The sequence below is a fragment of the Pieris brassicae genome, chromosome 4, assembly GCF_905147105.1.
Source record: "Pieris brassicae chromosome 4, ilPieBrab1.1, whole genome shotgun sequence".
Lineage (NCBI taxonomy): Eukaryota > Metazoa > Arthropoda > Insecta > Lepidoptera > Pieridae > Pieris > Pieris brassicae.
The window spans coordinates 18,707,532-18,729,827 of record NC_059668.1 but is presented as its reverse complement, the minus strand read 5'-3'; the positions used below and the strand labels follow the sequence as shown (position 1 = coordinate 18,729,827).

At 34.7% G+C, this 22,296-nt stretch overlaps 1 long non-coding RNA gene across 1 annotated transcript in view; it reads right to left on the bottom strand.

The window, feature by feature from the left end:
- The window catches only part of LOC123709114, a 263,551-nt gene extending 241,725 nt beyond the window's left edge, over window positions 1-21,826 (bottom strand). Inside the window, exon 1 of the long non-coding RNA XR_006753681.1 lies at window positions 21,635-21,826. This is a non-coding gene — a long non-coding RNA (uncharacterized LOC123709114). The remainder of the gene's footprint in view (window positions 1-21,634) is intronic.
- Between the last annotated feature and the right edge of the window lie 470 nt (window positions 21,827-22,296).

Genomic DNA, 22,296 nt, shown 5'->3' with positions numbered 1-22,296 from the left:
TATAACTGTTTTAATCAAATTTCCAGTTCAACATTATTTGCTCGTATAGTTACCAACATTATATTCAAGTACTACTAATATAGTCCTCTCTTAAGTCTTATTACCATGCATTTCTATTATACTTGTAAGAACTAGGAACTATACCCTAAATATCATATAGGAAGTTTTTTTTATGGCCCGCACGGTTTGTGCATTGTGGCCCAGGGTAAAAAACAGGGAAACGGGTAAAAAAAAATTAAGAATGGAAATTAAATCTATAAAATAAAAGATCAATTCTTATAGAGCTACATAAAAAAGGAGTGTAAGACAAGATATTTACATAAATTTACTTTCATATTGTCTACATTTTTATATCATTACTTAAGATAAAAGCTGCTAAAAGTTTATATACATGTGGGTCTAATGTTGCAAGTAAACAGGATATGGATGAAGGGAAAGGAATTTGAAGGGAAATGAGACCTTCGAGAAGAGCCGACCGGTCGCGTCGAGAACAAACAAACATGATGTGGTTCAAATCAGCTTCTTCATATCCGCATTCGCACGTAGGGCTGTCTATAATATTTAGCTTAGCAAGATGAGCTGGGGTGCAGACGTGTCCCAGTCGCATACGAGACAATATTGTTGTAACTATTTTGCCGAATCTCAGACTCCAAAACCAGGGCTTAATGGGTATAGAAGGTTGAATAGCACGATAATGGCGACCTTTTAGACTATCTTGGGCCCAGGATTCAGTCCACGAATTCCTGAGATAAATCCCGGAAAGAGCCATCAAGTCATGCGCATAATTTTTAAAAATATCCACATCTCCACTCTCCACCGCCTCATTGGCTATACGATCGGCTTTCTCATTTCCAGATATTCCACTGTGACCAGGAACCCACGCAAACGATACGGAATAGTTTTCTTTTAAACATTTTAATAGCAGGTTTCTAATTTCAGATATAACAGGGAATTGATAATGTGAGCCAAACGGGCATTTAAAGAACTCAGTGAGTCGGTAAAAATTACAGTTTTTTGAAGTTTTAGTAGAAGGATGTATTCTATGGCCTTAACTAGGCCTATACATTCGCCAGTGAACACGGAGGTTTCAGGAGGGAGTTTAGTTTTTTGAACAATATTGTAATTAGAGTGCAGTACACCAACACCTACATAGCCTTATTTGGAACGCTTAGATGCATCTGTAAATATTCGATGCCATCGTGGCCACTTGGTGGCAACAATATAGTTAAATGTTAACTTTTGGTTTTGCTCAGTTTTCACAAGACCCGTGCTAGTATGTATATCAGGAGAGATTACAAGGGAATCGTAACTATATTTGAACAACGGATTAGAAGTTGCTTGGTGAGTAGGAGCCTCAAGAGAAGTAAATCTTCTGTAACTTTCAACCAAACACGGTGGGCGTTTGTTTTTCCAATAACTAAAAGTGGGGATTATAGATGTTAGGCAAGTCAGTTTAGGTGTTAGAATATGGTTACTGAATTGGACACAACGGAATAGGAATTTATCAGACAGGAATTGCCGTCGTAAGTTTAATGGAGGCTCTACACATTCGGCTCTCATACAAGTGATTGGGCTTGACTTCATAGCTCCTAGGACTATTCTCATTGCTTTTGCCTGAATGCTATCTAATTTTTTAAAAGCAGAAGCATTGCCTGGTTCCAACAGGAAAGTACCGTAATCCATTACACTTCTGATTATGGCGTTTTAAATCAGTTTTAAGGAGTGTGAATGCGCTCCCCACCAGATGCCCGATAAGCATCTAAGAATATTCAAATTACGTTCACATCTCGCAGATACATATTCACAGTGGGATACACCGGTTAGCTTGGAATCTAGAACTACTCCCAAGAATTTGACGTCATTAGTCGAGGGAATCAAAACATTATTGAACTTTACCTGGACCGGGGGAGGCCTACGCATTCTGGAAAACAACACAACCTTACTCTTGGATACAGATAAGTCTAAACTATTCGAATTTAACCATAATTTTAAAAATGAGAGGGAAGATGTTAGAGCTTGGCAATTTTTTTCAATCGATTTGCCAGATTTGTATATAAGGAGATCGTCTGCATATTGTAGTACGTTAGCTGATTCCTGCAATGATGATTCTAAATCGTACGTATAGATGTTATAAAGCAAAGGACTGAGTACAGAACCCTGTGGTAATCCTTTCCACGGTATCCTCAGTAACACGAGTTGGCAGCCCAGTGTTTAAAATGCAGATACAATGAGAATCTATAATATCTAATAATTGATCTCCATAATAGTTGGAAGAAGTGCTTCCCCAGGATTGATGTTGACAATTAAAATCACCTAGGACTAAGAATGGTTTTGGAAGGATGGGGAACAGTTGATTGAGATAAGAAAAAATATTTACATTGGGACGAGAAAAATAAATAGACACTATACAAATTTTATTTACAATAGCAGCAATGACTGACAAGTCATCACCGAATGAGGGGAGTGGAAATAAGCTATAAGGGAGATTATTTTTGATGACTAAGGCAACACCGCCATAGCCGTCAGGTCTGTCCTGTCGGAGAATAACATAGCCTGGAATCCGAAATTTCAGTTCCGGGCGAAGCCATGTTTCAGACAGAGTTGAGACAAATGGTTCAAATTTATTATGCAAATGGATTAAATCATTTTTATTGCAGATGGCGCTTCTGCAATTCCACTGGATTATTTGTTCGCGTTCGTGACGCATAAGAGGATTTAAATTGAGCTAAGGAAGCAATAGTTGGGCGGCGTTGTTCGGTTACATTGTTGTCAGAGTTAGAAATGGTTTTTATTTCAGTCAAAAGTTGGATTACATCAGAGATCCGTAGTCCTTTATCAAATTGAAGTGTTCTGTTTTGTTATACCCCAATCGTTTTGGTTTGGGGGATGTTGGTTTAGCAAATATTGTTTTCTTATAAGATACGACGGAATCGAGGGAGAGGAAGGCGATACAGGTGGGACAGGAGAATTAGGAGTATTCTGCATGTTTGAAAACCTAACTACATCAGCAGTAGATTTTGAAACAGGATCATGCACTTTATTTGCTTCTGCGTAAGATACACATCTTTGAGCCATATATAATTTAATTTTAGTCTGCCGTTCGTATACTGGACACTTCCTGTTTGTTGCAAAGTGTAGACCAGAACACAGACAGCAAGACGCGGCATCATCTTGTATGTTGCACGTGTCCCCTGTATGGACTTGGCCACACTTGTAACAACGGGGCCGAGAGTTACAATTAGATTTAGTATGACCAAATCGGCAACAAGAATAGCACTGAATAGTAGGGTAAGAGTAAAGTTCCACGGGCAGAGCATTGTAGCAGACAAATACATGTTTAGGAAGGGTTTGACCATCAAAAGTTATGACAATAGTCTGTTATGGTTTCCACTCGGGAGGGCTGCTGTTACACACTTTATAATTTAGACTTTATATCTGTCTAATATTTCTTCAGGCGACCATTCCGCGGGAACACCTCGCACCAGGCCCATTCGGGTCACATTAAATGAGGGAATAAAAGCTTTGTAGTTATTTCTTGTCAGACAAGGGTTATTAATGAATTCGTTTGCACATTTGTGGTCTGAGAATGATATGGAAATTCGGTTTCTGCCTATCCTTTTGATGCTACCATTAATAATATTTTTGGAGAAAATAGCCAAATTGGACGGGGTGCAGGGAAGCGACGCTCGTATCTGAAGAAACTTTTTGCGCATGAACTACAAATGGCCCTATGTCATAGGCCTCATAAAACGTTCGGCCTGTAGGATTTTTTGGAGAATGAGAACCGTCTAATGGAGGTGTTGGGTGCTGTTGGGTATTAACAGTTATAGAATCTGCAGAGTCTACTTTGTTCTGAAAATTATCTAGAGCATGAGCGTTCTTAATCTCAGTATATATTGAGGGAATTTCAATTTCCGGTATTTGGCACGAACAATCGGAGTCATTTTGTTTGTTCCGACGCTTCGGATCGAATCTTCGTTTCCTTTTGTTGCAGTGTTTGCAAATTTTTCCTAGACGCATTCTTTTTCGGTCACTCCGTTGATCCACATCTGTATCTACACTGGACTCGTCCAGTTTAGAAAATATACTATCTACTATAATATTACACGCTACCTCGATATCCGGGGGCTCGTCCATTTTTTCGCCTGACTCCAGGCCTTGAGGAAAAAGTATAAAAACTTATATAACTATTGTATATATTCTACAGTATCTGGTATACTGTAGAATATATACACAAATTAATAAACAAAACAATTATATTAAACTAATACATATATATATATATATATATATATATATATATATATATATATATATATATATAAACTGATCTTTTATACAAGTTAAATTAAATTTAAAAATTTCACTAGAAAAAACACTCCCGCCACGACCAATGTTTCCCGCGCTTTTTTTCTTATTCATATCGGAAGTTTTATATAGCGTTTATAAGAAAAAATCTTTTCGCTATATTATTTGTATCTGGCTGGTTTTGGTGTTATTAAAAGTTTAAATTTTAAACAAGATCATTAGGAAAATGTGCGATTTTTATTTATTTTTCGTACTGTCAAGATGAGTGAATCTAATGAAGAAATTCGATACATTTTAAAATTTTACTACAAAAAGTTAAAAATGTAACGCAAGCCGCGAAAATTTTGTGATGCAGTGTCTGTGAGAGTAGCGCAAATTTGGTTTAGGCGTTTTCAATCCGGAAACTTTTGATGTCAAAGACAACCTATTACGGATAAAATGGATGCCATTTTTGAAAAAAGTGGAGCAAGATCGGCAAGTCAGTAGTAGCTGAAGAACTGGTAATTGACCACAAAACAGGTTTGGCGCATTTGAAAAAAACTAGGAACCAAAAAAATCTATATTTGGGTACCTCACGAGCTCACTGAAAGAAACTTATGAATTTGTGATTCTTTATTACGACGAAATGTAACCAAACTATTTTTGAAGAAGCTGATAACTAGTGATGAAAAGTGGATCACGTATGACAAGAACGTGCGAAAAAGGTCGTGGTCAAAGGTGATGCTGTGTGTGTGGTGGAATTGGAAGGGCATTATTTATTAAGAGTTGTTACTACCCGGCAGGACCATCGATTCTGAACTCTACTGTTTACAACTTACTTAACGATTAAAGCAAGAAGTTGAGAGGTAGCCGGAATTAATTAACAGAAGCAACCAGAAACCATTCCCGGTTTTTCATCACGATAACGCTAGACCTCACACATCTTTAACCACTCAGCAAAAATTGAGAGAGCTTGGCTGGAAGGTGTTAATGTATCCGCCGTATAATCCTGACCTTGCACCTTCAGATTTCCACCTGTTTCGGTCTCTTCAGAATTCTTTGGGCAGTGTCAGGTTAACATCACGAGAGGACTGCCAATACCAATTGTCGCGGTTTTTTGATCAGAAGCTCCAAAATTTCCATAGCCATGGGATCGTGTCCCTACCTTCAAGATCGCAAAAAGTTATCGAACAAAATGTTACTTTAGTTAAATGTAAATAGACTGTATTAAAATATGTTGTGAATTTTCTTAAAAAATGCTAAGAACCTTTTTTCCCGACTCATTATTATTATTTCGCAACGATTGTATCCAAATATAAAAAAGTTATTGGTTTTCAATTAATAAAAGTTATACAAAACACGTTCAAGTAAAGTTACTTAAACATGTTTTGTATAACTTTTGTTGAATTTTCATGGCCTCTGCAGCAGTTGTTATACGTTTTATGAAGTTTTCGTTACATAAAAAAATCACGAACAAAATGAAGTACGAACTGTGCCCAAAAAATCATATAGGAAGTTATATATAGCGTTTATACATTATTTATTGACAAAGATTGTATGCAAATATATGTACATGTTCTGGATCTCTTTTGTTTAATGATTATTTTTGGTTTACAGCCGAGTTTTGAACGAAGAAGATTACGATTACGGTTTGACAGTCACGTGTCACATGACTCAAGAATGTCTAATAATTATATTATAAAAAACTAATTAAGCAAATGTGTCTTAGACAAAAATTCAGTGAAAATATATTAAATTTTAATATAATCTCGTTTAAAATATTTTCGATTGTCAATGAATTGTATACATAGGACGTACGTCCCCTTCGAGGACTTTTCTATACCCTTAGAGTTCAATTCTGGAGTCAACACTTGTTCCGTTGTCGTAGAGTATCACATTCAAGACCCTCTAAAAGAAGGAATTCTTACACAAAAGTCTTCGTAGCGGACAATAGATGGCGTTTGATCTAGATAACGATATGTTAACATTGTCACAATAGAGTCGGTAATGGTGCGATTGTACTTGGCACAATGCTTTTAGATGCCAACAATGGAGTTCGATGCTACTGTTGTCACTTGTCACCCCAACCATTGTAAGAAAAAGTTTAGATTCATTAAAGTCGAAAACATTATCAATTTGCTAATCATTGTGGTGATGTGATATTACACTTTAATATCATTGTTTGATTTTTAATTGTTTTGTGAATTTTTGAAGATTTTACAATATCTTCCAGCGAAACGAACTTAACGATTAGTAGTCTAAATAAATTATTAATTAATTTGAACCGACTTATGAATATAATGTTGTATGCGATGGGGCTATTTATATCATAGCCGCTTGGACATTAATTGGCATGGAATAATACCAAGATTTTATAGAAAAAATACATAGTTTGACTTAAATTTACACTAGTAAAGGCGTGCGCTGTTCTAACGTAAAACAGACAATAATGTAAATAATCCCATCACTTACAACGTTTTGTGTATGGATATGTTTGTTGTCATATTTTAGGTGTAATTGGTTAGCATTGAAATGATATGTCAAAATCTACCGTTCGTAACGGAATCAATGATATATTGTGATCTCGGTACCGGAAACAAATATACCCGGCGCAGAGCTAGGGTTGTACATCACTGGATGTTTAAGGGATGTCAAGGGTTGCCTAATTAATAATTACTTTTTTATGACATCTCGCTGTTTTTGGCGGGCGCAGCTCAATCTGATAATGGGTAATCCACGACTACGAAGACTGAAGACACTTGACTGAAGGGCGGGACGGAAGGTCATAGGAGTAAGGGGAAATGATAAGTTCTTACTAACTTTTTTACCTTAACCTGTACTGACTACTTACTTTAAAGGTACTGCAAAAACTCAGAATTAGGAAGGTTTGTTGTGAAACTAATACACTCCTAACATAGCCATTACTATAGTGTATCCGAATCGGTTCCAATTATATCGTCATCTAACGAGTAAAATCCGTATTTCTTTATATCCGTACCACGATCGTAAACTTAGAATTTCTTAGGAAAATTAAATATTGAAATCGCTAGTAAAGTCATGTGGATCTAAAGCGTAGATTTTGTTGTGATGCGCGTACACAATGGAAGTACAACACAGTTAATTAGTTACAATTCTTTTTTTTTAAATTAGATATATGATCTACAAACACTATTTTTCTTTGAAGTTGTTCGGGTTGAACCTCCTGCCACATTTCATCACAGTACGAGCCGTATTAATTCAAAATTTCATTAGCATCAACTTGATGACTGGAAGTATTCCACGGTCTACTTCACAAGACAGGTATTTTGTGAACTAGCAAACTGTTAAATCGAGTTCCAGTTGGGGCTATTCTGTGACAATTCCAACTGTTTAAAGAAATAATATACTCCTCCTTCTAAGGACGACACCTTCTAAAATTGGGGTCCTTGGGCTGCGATGACTACCTTTTTTAGGCTTCTTGTAGACTCGTTTAGCCCCTATCTAATTAAACAAAACGGTACCTAGCGTATAGTATAAAATATTAGTTTCGTCTTAGGTGAGATATACATATATATAATTATATTTTTTGGGAATAATGTAACTATAACTCACTATTCAATTACATTATTACGAATAACACTACAATGAGAGTATTGTAATACGCCAAATACTTTACATATTTGACAGCCCTATCAATTAAATATCTCTGGAGATAAGGGTCATCACCGGTTATTGGATTTATATCGCAATCATTTTCCCTTACATGTGTATTAATTAATTTTTACAATTGCTTGAATTACAAAAACAGACTGACAAGTATTTTTTAGTAAATTTTTATTTTATTGAAATCTATTTTAATTACTTTTCCAATTGTAGTAAAATATGTTACTGCAAATCACACGGCGTTTGTAATATTTACATTATTACAATATTTTATTCAAGAACTTGCAATTTATATCGCAAAGCTTTTTTAATTTCTGTATTTTTAGGAGAAATCAATTCAATAATTTTCCCAATTCTCCTAACCAAGGGAGGTTAAGACTTATATCTTTGTACATTGTTTCAAGCACTTATCTGTCTTCATCCGTCGGTTTGTGTAACTTACACTATGATGAAAGGCATTGCTTCAGTTATAATAATCATTGGTTGTACGTATTGGGCCTTGGCCTCAGATTGCATGCGTTTCTCGATGATTTGAGACATGCCAATTTCCTTGCGATGATGGCTTCACCTGTTGGCTTATTGCAAGAATAGGACAAAGAAAGATATTCAATTAGTTATGCAGGCACGAGGATGCACGCGCGTACGCCTAAGCCTTACATTGCTTTCGTATTCCATCTATTTTTTATGAAGAGCGATAAGAAACTAAAAGTCCTTTATTCCTATTTTACCCACCATCATGTTATCAATGTACAAGTGGGCACATTGTTCGGTATAATAGGAAAATCTGTCAACAGAGAACAATGAGCCAAGTTACATGGATTAGGAATTAGCACATTGTCCTTGCCACAATACTCGCGATCTAATTAGATAACATTACTATTTCATATATAGTCTGTTGTCTTTGAGACGCGCTGACAATGCGCTGTGATTGTCTATTCACCATATTGTATTCGTGATTGATTGATAGTTCTGTATTTGATTGTCGTTATTGTATTTAATGCAATTAACATTGTTTAATTTTAGCTATATTATGTTGCTAGTTGATAATCTACGGACGATTCAACCCATGTACGATTTCGCTATACTGTATAAAAATAATGTGTCGGAAATCGCAAACAAAAGTTGCTAGTGGCTATTATTTTTCTAAATATAATATTCCCTGTCTGTAATGTATCAAATGTCAAAGTGATTGTTTATATTGCACTTCATTAAAAGTAGGGGCCAACCTTTTGTTTACCTACTTCAGGAATATTTCCTCTTTCTGCTCCACATACCCCGCTTCTACATGTATCTGTACAAAACCAGCAAAACCATTCATGCAAAATTATGGCTACTTCAAATAAAGAAAATACTTTCGTCACTTGTAAACTGTATTGACGCTCTTTGGACATATCTCAAGGAATTTAAATTGTTTATAGAAGCTCGAATGAAGCTGGAATGGGCTGGAGTGATGTCCAAAGTCTTAAAGTCAAGAGAAGCTTGCCATCCGGAGCCATGTAGTGGGAAACGTGCGCATGGCAGATCTCCAACACGATGGACCGATTTATTTAGTGCAACTGGACACTCTACAACAGTGCTGTCGCGCGCAAAAGTGGTGAACTGCAATAATGCGAACAGCGGACGAAACAGCAATGCAGAGTAGAAAACAATTATGATAAGAGTGAACGATTAGAAAGAAGAATAATTTTGACAACTAAAGCAACTAAAGCAAAGCACTTGAAACCCTTAGGTCTATAAATTATTGAATAAATTCGCGTTTATATCAGCTGTAGAAGTTTTATTCAAAGGTTTTATATATACATTACGTGTTGAACAAACGTACCTACTTCTGTACTTACGTATTCGAAACCTTCCTTGTGACTTTTCAAATATTTATTAAATATAATGTATATACGGTTCCTGGGTCTTCGGTGTGTAATAAATAGTAGAGGATTTTAGTTTTACTCTATATTTACCACTCGCGTAAAACAATAGCATATAAGCGAAATATGAAAATGTTAATTGCTACGTAACGAGTGAATACAATATAACAGATATCTATCTGTTACTCTCGGGGGGTAACTACGACGTTTTAGGAAATCGTCGCGCTTATAAAACTAAGAAAGCTGATAGAGCCTTGGCCAATTAAACCATATTATATGTCGTACATATAATATGGTTTTGTTATAGTTTCTAACTTTGTATAATACAAATTTTGATTCACTAAGTGCACGTATGATAGATGAATTTTATTTTACAACAATATGTCTTCTAAATTGACTAATTGCGACATTGAACTCATTCCATTTACAGATATGAATGTAGGTATGCTTTAGTCTATATAGTCTATAATTTTTATTATACGAAATTAAAAGACCTTTATATGATCTATATTGTGTAATATCCCACGTATAGTCTGTGGAAAACGTTATAAGTAAAAAAAATCGAAATTCGAATTGTTTAACACCCGAATACATTTGCGAATACTCAACTTTTCCGATTTCAGATTTCCATTTTACAAGCGGGTCATCAGAGAATCGTGATTAACAAATCAATTCGGCAGCATTATTATCTTCCATATTGTGATATTCACAACAGTTAATCAAGTATTGTGAGTAAATCACAAATCTATGAATTCAAACGCACCATACAAAGCGTTTTCATTATCATCATTCATTGTATGTGTATTTACTGCAAATCTATTCGCTTTTGTTTAATAAACGAATGAACACGATATTCTATAGCGCTTATCCGACGCCACGGTATGAATAGAGGCTTGTGTGCGTTAACTCGCAACTTCATAGAATATAGCCCACAAAGTTCTTTTGTCACGATTATCGCGGAAAATCCGATCGTGGAAAATGTGGCTCTCATGTACAAACTGCATTATGAGTCTGCATCTCAGCGCCGGAACATCGCAACTGCTAATCTGCAAAGTCCGCCGATTCAGTTATGCCTAAAATATTCTTTTTTTTTTAAACCAAAGTGAAAATCGAGAACTCCCACGCATATTATATAACTCTCTCATCCCTGAGGTCGTAGATTCGATCCTCGGCTGTGCACCAATGGATTTGCTTTCTATGTGCGCATTTAACATTAGCTCGAACGGTGAAGGAAAACGTGAGGAAACCGGCTTGTATCAGACCCAAAAAGTCGACGGCGAGCGTCAGGCACCGAAGGCTGATCACCTACTTGCCTATTATATTAACAAATGATCATGAAACAGATACAGAATCTGAGGCCCAGACCTAAAAAAGGTTGTAGCGCCATTGATTTATTTATATACTTGCAATTGTTTAAAAAATATATTTAAAGTACGCTGAGTTACAAATAGACATTTTTTTTAAATAACTGATTAAATCGAATTATTGCACTATACCTAAGTCTAGTCTTTAGTCTGTCACTTACCAAGACTGCTATAAGCATTTCAATTCACGTTAAAAAGTTTTATTTGAATAATAACGTTATTAAAAATATACTAATAGGAGTAAAATTTTAAAATCATTCGCCATAAAGCCTTTTTATCGCTCAATTTATGTATAACCCGCTTCATTGCGCTCAAGTACAAAAAAATCCCAACCACTTCTCAACAACACGATTAATGACTAAGTTCGCAACTTCATTCACCAGATTATAGCGATCCATTGAAAATATCCATAAAAGTCGAACATTACCCGAAACAATGAGGGGAGGGCCTTGGTATTAGGTGCTGCGTCGCTATTGAACAACTTTTGTTCCATTGTGTTGTCCACTAAAGGGTGGCTTACACAAAGACACGGCGCAGACATAGACCGAAATTCATCAGCAACTCGATTGTTTGCTACATAAAGGATGCCATTGTCGACAAATATGATATAGTAATACAACGTTGATGTTGTAATTAGAGCGGTGAAATGCTTTTGTTCTGCGCTTTGCCGATACTAACTTTGAGCTAAGTCTGCTGACAAGTCACCGCTGTTACTGCGCAGTAAATGCTTTGAAATTAAAAGTGTTCCAAATTTAAATTCTGAAAAATGAATCGAATAATATTATATACAATTTACACGTCATATCAAATACATTCTCACACTATAAAAATAGTGTAAAATTGAAAGAGAACTTTTTGAAAATATATGACATTATATGGAAGCTATAAAGCGATATAGACTAATTACAAAAACGTTTCTTTCCTATCTTCTTGAGCCTATATAATGTATAGAAAGTAAGACTTAGAAAGTATATTTTCTCCTCGACAGTCCCTTTTTTCTTATTTGCCTACACTTAAAGCATTTAACCCCCCATATTTGTTTACCCTATTTGGTTGCGACGTTACATGTTCTTGAGTTGTGTTGACATTGTATCATTTTACTGAATATTTTCAAGTCGAAATTATAGAATGTTACGTAAGTGCACTTTGACGAATTATTAGAAAAGAAAACGAAAGCGCTGTTATTTTATACTATATCCTAAGCCGTAATTTTTTTTACGAAAGACTTCGTTCATAAATTTTTCATAAAGCATGTCAGAACAGCTGACTAGTGGCTTCAGCGTGCGACTCCCATGCGAACGTTATAGATTCCTCGGCAGTGCACCAATGGAGTTTCTGTTTAAGTGCGCATTAACAACACGCTCGTCGCACAAAAACTCGACGGCGTGTCAGACACAGAAGGCTAATCAGATACTTATTAGAAAAAAACAGTGATCACGAAATAGATATACTAATCTGTGGCCCAGAGCAACAGAATTCGATTTCGAAAGCGCAAAATCGAATTTACTTATGAACGCACTTGCCCCAAAGCTGATTGGTCGATTACACTTCTTCGGACAATCACAGAGGTAGGTAAAGTGAGTTCGAACCACAACTCTCTCTCCACTCTCAACTCCGAATTCCTCTAATACAGGGCAATGTTTAGATAAATATAACGGTAGCGTTATATAATTTATTAAAATGTTTATTCTCATTCCAGCTTATTCTAATTTATTTCAACATCTTAGATTAAATATGAACGTACTAATCTATTAAGTTTTCCTTAATGTTTACTAATGAGCAAAAAAATGTTTTGTCATTAGTGAAGCCGGCGCATGCGTTGTGTTTGCGTAGTTTCTAATAAAGCTCAAACATTTTTAGCATTTGCTCACCTTATTAGAGTGATAAAAAAAACCCAGCCTATTTTTCTATTATATTCTCATCCAGTTTTATCCCTGCTGTACGTCTTTCACCAATATATTGCAACAAATATGACTGTACTGTACAGTGGTTAGATCGACCGATTAGTAATAATTAATTATGTATTGAAGTAAGTTTATTATTTTACAATATAACAATAAAAGAAAACATTTTTTTACCGGATTAACTATTTGTATTATTATAAAATTATAATTACCGTGGTCACGTGGTCACCGTGACCACGCACGCTGCGAAAGCACGCGAACCGTCGGAAAAATTGAAATTTAAAATTATAGGAATAATTATAAATTTATATAACCAAAGACAATAATATAACAATAGGTTCTTAAAATTATAATTATGATGATTCAAAATGACTACTATATTTTAATAAAATCTTAACAACTATTTAACTTTATATAAGTGCTCAGGCGCTAATTAAAGATTTAAGTTGGCGTCTATCTACCATAGTACGAGTGACCCCAGAGCTGGTGCTTTGCTAGCTCAACGAATAAGTATCGCAATACAGTGAGGAAATGCTACTAGTGATAGACTCCACTGCCACAGGGACTAAATTTTTTAAATTTGTTTTAATTTCTTATTCATTAATTTTTAAATATTATTATTACTATGTAGTTAAGAAAATTGTAAATACTGTACGTTTGATTGTTATGTCTAGGTTTTAATAAATGAAAAATCTTGATTTGGTGGCCACAATTCACTTTGGGTCGCTAGGCAACGGAGTTTTACTTTATATAATGTAATTAAAAAGATTAATAAAATTTCAAATCAATAAAGGATTTTTTGACCAGCAGAGCCCGAGACCTAACTTTTGCAAATCAGATCGACAAAGTCTTCACCATTTCATTTATCATCAAGATTTTCCCGTCACATTACATTTTCAAAAGGATCTGAACAATGGCAGTCTTTTATTATTTAAATTCGTCCTAATCTCCAAGTATGAGGGTGCCACCATGACTAATCTATGATCGCGTGCCGTTCAAAACTATTGTGTCTCATGACTGAGCTTTTGTTTAGGGCATATGACAAAAAGCTCTGGCGTTTTTCCAACTAGGGAAAGTGTTAGGGTAACGATGAAATTGACGTGAAGTTCATGTACATTATGGACTATGGACTGTAATCATTACATCTTTTATATAACCAGACGTCTTAGATTAATTGAGGTTGTACGCTATTATGTACTTTTAGGCTTTAAGCCCGACAATGTTAACATTGTAGGAAAACAGAAAAATTCTTGGATATACTATTTAATTAGTAAAAGTATGTTTTGCCTCGTTCTTTATACAGGTTAAACGATAGAGTGATATGGAGACAAGAGCTGTAGTTAAATTAATCTGGTTAGATAATATAAGTTTTAATTTGATTGTATACTGGTAGTAAGCAAGTTCTTAGTAAAAAAAAAGTGTTCCTGTTACATATTATTTTATATAGGTGTAACAAAAAACGCTAAGTTATTAGCTATTTCAGTATCTTTCAAGCCTTTAGACGGTTTATTTGGCTAAATAAAAAGCAAAGAACTGCAATTGGCGTAGATGTCACTAGGTCTGCATACTCAATAAAGAAAAACCTTGCCTTGGACCTTAAAAGTCGTCGGCTTGTCAGGCACAGATTCAGATCACCTTCCTAGAAAAAAAACCAATAATCACGAAAGAGATATACTAATATGAGGCCCAGTACTAACGAATGAAATCAATTTCGAAACCACGAAATCGAATTCACTTATGATCTCACTTACCCTACACTTCTTCGAACAATCACAGAGGGTGTGAAGTGAATTTGAATTGGAACTCGATTATCTTATAAACTTTCTCTAATACAGAACAAGAGAAAAATAGAGGCGAAAGGAGGACAGCGTCTAAGGGAGATGGACATACGGAATAGCTGATGTAATTTTGCCGGGAAAAACGCGCGTGCGCAGCAAAGTGAGTAAAGCCAAGGCAGTTTCATAAAGCTTGTATTTTTTGCAAGGGATTTATTTAATAACATAATTATATATTTACACCCAAATTTTCTTTATAAGTAACTAAAAATTGTTTCATTTTTCATCAAGCGAAAATAATTTATGAAGGTGTATTTACAAGGATAGTATCTGTCTGTAAACATTCGGGATTCTTACGTTCTTTAGATGTTGCTTCGCTATGGAATACACAATAGATCTAAAGAATGGGGACAACATTCACAGAATGGAAAATAGGTGACACATGTAATGTGAAAAATCGACGAAAACATAAGTAAGATACATTTTAAATTTTACCTGCTGCATTTCATTTCAATTCTCCTGCGTTTGAGTCAATAACTTGAATAAAGGGCATATGTAGACATATATAGATATATGACATCGCTGTTTTACATGTATGCAAATATTTCACATTAAATTTTGGTGTTAATTTAAATGTTATTATGAAAATTTATACAATTTTCGTGTGAATAAAAAGTGATATAAGTTTTTTGACAGATTTAAAAATAGAACAACTGTTGTCTTCCTTTTTGCTTTTGTTTGAAAGTGTTTCGTATACACGCTCTACGCTTAAGCGTTTCCTAATCAACTTTTTAAGTATAGATAAAAGTCTCAACAGCAACGACAAGCAAAGGGGCAAATTAAATTGTTGTATAGGTACCTACTCTTATAACGCATCTTCCCGTAACCCGTAAGGTATTCCCCCATATAACGTGCAGAAAAGTTAAACGTGAATCATTTTTTTTTAATGCGTTATACGAGTATACTCCTACAACGCATTTCGTATAACGCGGACCCAATCTCCCGTGTTATAGGAGGGATACTGAATTTCTCATATTTTTTCATATCAATATTCCATCAAAGAAAAACAATGAGGTTTTGACAGTTTGAAGCGGGGGTGACATAACTAAATTAATCTTCCTTCACAATTCTACTAGTTAAGATCAGTCTATATTTAAACACTAACTTAAATGTTCTATGGAATGTGAAATGAGGTCAGATTAAAACAGCACGAAGAAACAATATGAAAACAAAGAGATTATAGTACAATAAAGCCGAGATAGACCACGACGTACCGACATAGGAGTTTTGAGAGACTATTAACTTTCTTAATTTGGAACTCGGATTCATAGCACTTATTGACAGTAGCAGGTAAACTTAGCCAACTCAGCCCCCTGAAGTTTGTCAGCTTGCAGTTTTATCTGACATCTTAATCACAGATTATATAATAGCAGCGATACAGAACATGCAAAATGACATCAATAACGGATAATTTTCATTGAATACATCTATATTGTAACATCGATACATAAATCCAAAACAATCCTACAAAAAAAAACTAACCTTAAAATATATTATGAAAAAGAGTCCCTTTAAGCAAGGTTTCGAATATACTGGCAGCGTTCCTTGAATAGCTACACTAATTCTTTAGCTGCCAGCTCTTCGTGCATCTGTGATGTAGACTAGCTTTATTGATATTTCCTTATAGGGCTTGGACCCCACGGACCAAAGATCTCGACACCGAATGGGACATAATCATATTCGGAGATTCACAAGCCGCAGCTCTGTTGTCGGTTCCATGTAAATGGGAAGGGGCCAGCGTGCCTGAACAGGTTGCATCCCATCCCATACCCGGCCCATCTTCCATGGAATCAAACTTATACCGTCCGGTCTCTCGTCATCATCTCTTGCAATACTAGTCGGCTCAAGTAAACTTGGCACGTTGACGGTGGCAAGGGCGTATGTTATCGTTAAGTGTGTGTGGGTGCTTTTTTCATTGTAATAAAGAACTCAGTTCTGCAGTAGTCATTAAAGTGTATACATATCCTTATTACGGATCCTTTTCAATTTTAAATTTTATTTTATATTTAACAATAAAAATGTGCAACACAGTCCAATCCCTAATCAAAAAATTTTCAGATAACTCTAATGTAACAAGTGAAAAAATTGTTTGTGTGTCTTACAAAATTAATTACTTACTTTGTTAGAACAGTTACGAAAACCCTTTTTCAATTTAAGTACAGTCGCGTAATGTTACTAAATATGATATAAAGCTCAAATTGAGTTGGTATTGGCGCAAAATGGTATTGGACTCTACCGTAATGAAAAATTCTTAGAAAATCGTTGAAGTTAACACTATTAAGATAGGGTTTCTGATGAATTTCGGTTTACTTTCAACACCGCGACTCTTTGTGGCTCTTTCGACACAATAGGGACAAAAGTTATTCAACGACAATGCGAGCACCAAATACCGATCGGCCACCCCACCCTCCCTGGTAGGTGACTAACCATTGTTTACTTTAATACTCTTCTTTTATGTACATTATCGATGGTGACAATGCGATCGCTAAATTGAATTAGTGAAGTGGAAATTCACTATATACTTAGACAGTATACAATGTCGAGAAAGTTTAAATGTTTCCATTATATATTATATTTTTAGTTTTGTCTTAATAAATGTGTATAACATGTATTTTTGCACTACTTGCCTATCTTATGTAATTTAATACATTATTTTTTTCTTTATTCACAGTGGTTGCCTGGAACAGATCGCTCGTAAGCGATAAGGCCGCCAGTTGTCCTCCTTTTGATCTTATTATGTTATTTTTTTGTGTTGTAGTGTAACGAAGTGTAACTAAATAAATAAATATATATTATAATAGAACAACGGGCAATCGGGCAGGAGGCTCACCTTAAGTGATACCACCGCCGATGGACACTCTCAATGTCAGCCTTTTAAGAATTGATACGCTCTTTTCTTAACCCTCAGTCGAATTGTTTACAAAATACTTCAGTGGGCAGCTGGTTTCATATAGTCATAGTAAACATTTATAAAAATTAAGAATATATTGCATCGGACCCGGAGGATACAGAGGTTCTGGTTTCGATTCCCGATTAAATAATATTTGTTTGGGGATGGCACGTCGACCTATTGTTGGTAGGTCGATTCTTGCCGATGTCTGTAATCGCAATTTCGAAGGTAAAATTTGCGTAAATATATTATTACTAAAGTATTTTAAAGCTTTAAATAAACAGAGACAATATGAAGAAAACTTGTTTGTTTTCCCTCTCTTTACACCATTTGTGTCAATTATTATTAACTTGTAGCCTAAACCAACTTTTTGAAAAAGTATAATAAATACGTATTACTCAAGAACTCAAGAGCTTTATATTCCATAATAAATTTAAATCAGGTGAGTAATTTGAGCGTATAAGTACACACGTTTTAATTATATTAATAGTATACAAATAGTTATTGTATCGTATTAAAATAATTAAAACAAATCAGAGTCTGGCCTCTACAACGTAGTATGGCGTCGCGTACACAAGTATTGTCACTAAATAAAAAAATATTAAATGCTATATCAATGTAACAATATTTCGTCGGTCGGTAACAGTATTCTCTGTGGAATGTTACAAAAAGCCTCAGCGTTTGTACAAAAGCTACGAAGAATGAATAGAATTGGGTGGAGGGAGGTACTATTCAATAGGAGGAAAGGGATGTGTTATGTAAGTATATTTAGCGCTTGCTAACAATGATTCATAAAATACTTGTACGTCTGTTGAAGATAAAGCAAGTGTATTCTTATTCATATATTTGAGCTCAGAAAACTTTTATTCATAGGAGTCGTAGCTCTTCGAAGAGTATAGAATTGGCTTTGTGTGTTTTGTATGGAGATCCAGGGCTTGGTAACAATTGATATTTGAACTTAGTTTATAATGTAACTTCTGAACATATATTAGAGACATAGTAATAAACAGTATGGATAATAATAGTCTAATAAATCTGCTTTTAAATAATGAACATTCTTCCAATTAAAGTTTACCGAATTTTATTTCTTTAGTACGCAAGAAATCCTTATTGTAATTACTAAGAAATCCGTATTACATTAACTAATAATTTAATTATTTTTATTATTACTTTGTAGGCTATGAAAATTGTAAATACAAATTATACGCACCTATGTAGCATAATTAAATTACTAATAATATTAAAAACAAATTCAGAGAATTAAACATAGTAGAACATTATTACATTTTCAAATAAGCATGACTAATGAGTTCTTAACAAGTAAAGAGCAGGTTCTTTTAACAGTCCCTCCGACGTCTATACAAAAGTCGTATACGCGGTTTCACGAGCAACTTTAGTGTGACCCCCACAAAGCTGTGGAACGTCATTTAAATGCACACGTTTCATTGGCTATGAATGCTTCAGGGAAGTAGAAAAAGTACGGGCCAATTACGTCGCTTTTGTGACGACGCGACCTCTCGAAGACTGAGTAACTTTGGTGCCTGTGTTCAGTTTGATGATTACTCTCAGCTTATTCACTATTGAATTTAATTAGCTGTTGCTTATGTGATCCTATTGACAATATTACTGGATTTGAAAGGCATAATACAACGTATACAGAAAATTATATGTTACACGTATATCGCTGAATATTACAGGTAGACCGCTGCCTTTCTAATATAAAACTTCTTTACATTAAGCCTGGATTTGAGAATTACTTACGTCGCGCTAAGATAAATTTGCCACTTTATCTATTATAACGAATAACGAACAAAAATCAGTTTCAATTATAATTTGTACTCATTGAAGAGAATGCCGTGAAATATTTATACCGCTAAAAGTAAGAAAATATTTCTCGAGATCTGGACTGTTTCTTTCGGTTCCTTGACTCGTATACTTGAGAATTAAATGAAGTAGTTAAAAATATTAAGCAACCTCGCATCTAAATACTCAAGCATACCGATGCTTTGGCCAACCGAGCGAAAGCTTTGCGGTTACTTTTCCGTTCCTTGACTATTTTCAATGGAAAATTCTATGAAAAGAAGTCTCCATTACAAGCAGATAAGACGACCATTAAATAAGAATATTTTCCAATAAGATACTATAAAGGTACAATAGTTCTTTGAAATTTATTACATGAATGTACATTGTACTACAGTACTGATCTTATTTCCAGACAATATGCATAGATAGTTATGAAATATGTATGTTTCCTATTGAAGAAACGATTATAGGAAGAGCGCTATTTTATTTTGTAGTTGTTAAAAACCATAAGCACAAAGTATAATAGAAATATTTAATGTTACTCATCTTAGGCTAGGTGTATATATATATACACCTAGCCTAGTAATTACCCACCTAGTAATTGTATATATATATATATATATATATATATACATATATATCTTTTGAATAGCTCTACACTGTTTGGTATAGTTGAGTTGTTTTAATAAGCTGTTTATTATGGGAGAGTAAGTCAAGTAGTTTTTATCGCACTTTGATATCCGAATCTCGGAAAGTGTGTAATCGTTAATATTAAGGGAAAAAATATGAACAATGAGTAATATGTATCGATAATTATAAAAGAGCTCTTATGATCAAGTGATCAAAATGCATTCGGCCATTCGTTAACGAGCCGTCAATACGGTTCGGTCCACCCGCCATAAATTCAGTATTGAGCGGACACACAACAAAGCACGTTTTGTCTTGCAAATGAAAACGCGCACATTTCGCGGCATTGTGCGCGGCTGTTTCGGTGCCCGCCATTATTAACGGCGAACATGAAAGACAAAAGGTTCGTCTGCAGCACTGAGCCTGGCCTAGATAGCGGATTATTGTACTAACACAATACAGGCGTTAATTTCCCGACTCTGCTATTATTTTGTTGTTTGTAACTTTATCGCATCAATCGATTTGATCGCGATCGGCTTTTGTTTCGCTACTGGCGCTATTCTGCACACTATTTGTTATTGTTTTTAATTATTTTTTCGCTATTCGAAATATTCAAAAGCTATTTTTAACTAAATTTAAATTGAAATTACATTCTACGTGAATCATGATCCATTTCTACTACTTGTTCTGACTCTACTAGTAAAGTATTTTTAATAACCCTTCGATAAGGAACAGCCGTTTTTTGCACATACGTTTCTTTATGTTCCCGTACTTATGAACCTGTAAAATAAATATTTGTTTGTTTATATATTAAGCATGGCTTATATCACAACTGTTTAGCCTGTTGTCATTGATGATTAATTACCGGAATAACGTGTCAAGTAGGCTTAAAGATTTAACAAATTAAACCGAAGCAAGTAATGAGCACCAATAAGAGTCTGTTCGTTTATATTTCCAAAGAGAACGAGAACACACACATCGCTGTTCAGTGCGGTACCTATTTATTTATCAACCTAGGAACATTGAGCGCTAATTTAAGTACTTACCTAATACCTAGATTGTAGACATAGTAACTCGATAATTGAAGATTATTCAATTACTGCAAATTTACTGTTGTATTGGTCCATAGTTGGATTTTTATTCTACTCGTGATCTGCTATTTATGGTTCCATCTCTGGAGCTGGTTTATGAGACAAATTCTTATTTCAAAACTAATACATAGTTTTTAGTTGAAAGATACACGTGAAAACAAAGTAATAAATAGTTTTTAGTATAAAGATACACGTAAAAAATTAATTTAGGTTAATTTCTGTACTTATTGTAAAATAAAATACAAATATATTTTTTACGACACGTAGGTGTTAAAATTATTTTAAGATTTATTTATTACATAATATATTTAATATATTCAACGCCTTACCCAAATATATTCAGGATTCCAATCCAATGATTTCCAATAACACCACTTTTTATTCACCAACAGCACAAAAATCACAATAGAACACTATATCGTATAAAAAATTACTTGGCGGGAACCGAGGTGCACGAAAAAGTTCATCCGAGCTAGTTAGTTCATCGAATTCTGGCGCACGATAAACGCGAGCGTAGCTGGAGTACCGACCGGCGAGTGACGTGCCGTAGCTCGTAACGTTCGGCAAAGAATCCTTGCGCAGAGTCGCGGGTGTCCGTAGCATTCGCAATAGTAAATTGGTCTTTGACATAACCACCAATGCATGACCATGCACTTGTTATAGTATTTCTTCTTATATATGGTAACAAAGTATTTAAAGGATCGCTATTAATTAAGCTCCATGACGTGTCCCGATCATCGTGTACCTACCTGGTACCAAATCAGAAATTTATATAATATGCTAGCTGACCCGGCAAACGTTGTTGTGCCATGTAAATAATTTCTAGAGAATTCCTAGTGTACAAAATAATAATTGGTAATATAAGAGTGAAAATTTAGGGTTGTATGTATTTTTTAATGCCACATAATAAAAAAAAAACAATTTATCCAAAAAATAAATTTTTTTTTTCGGAGTGGACACCCCTGATCACTTAGGGGTTTGAAAGATAGTA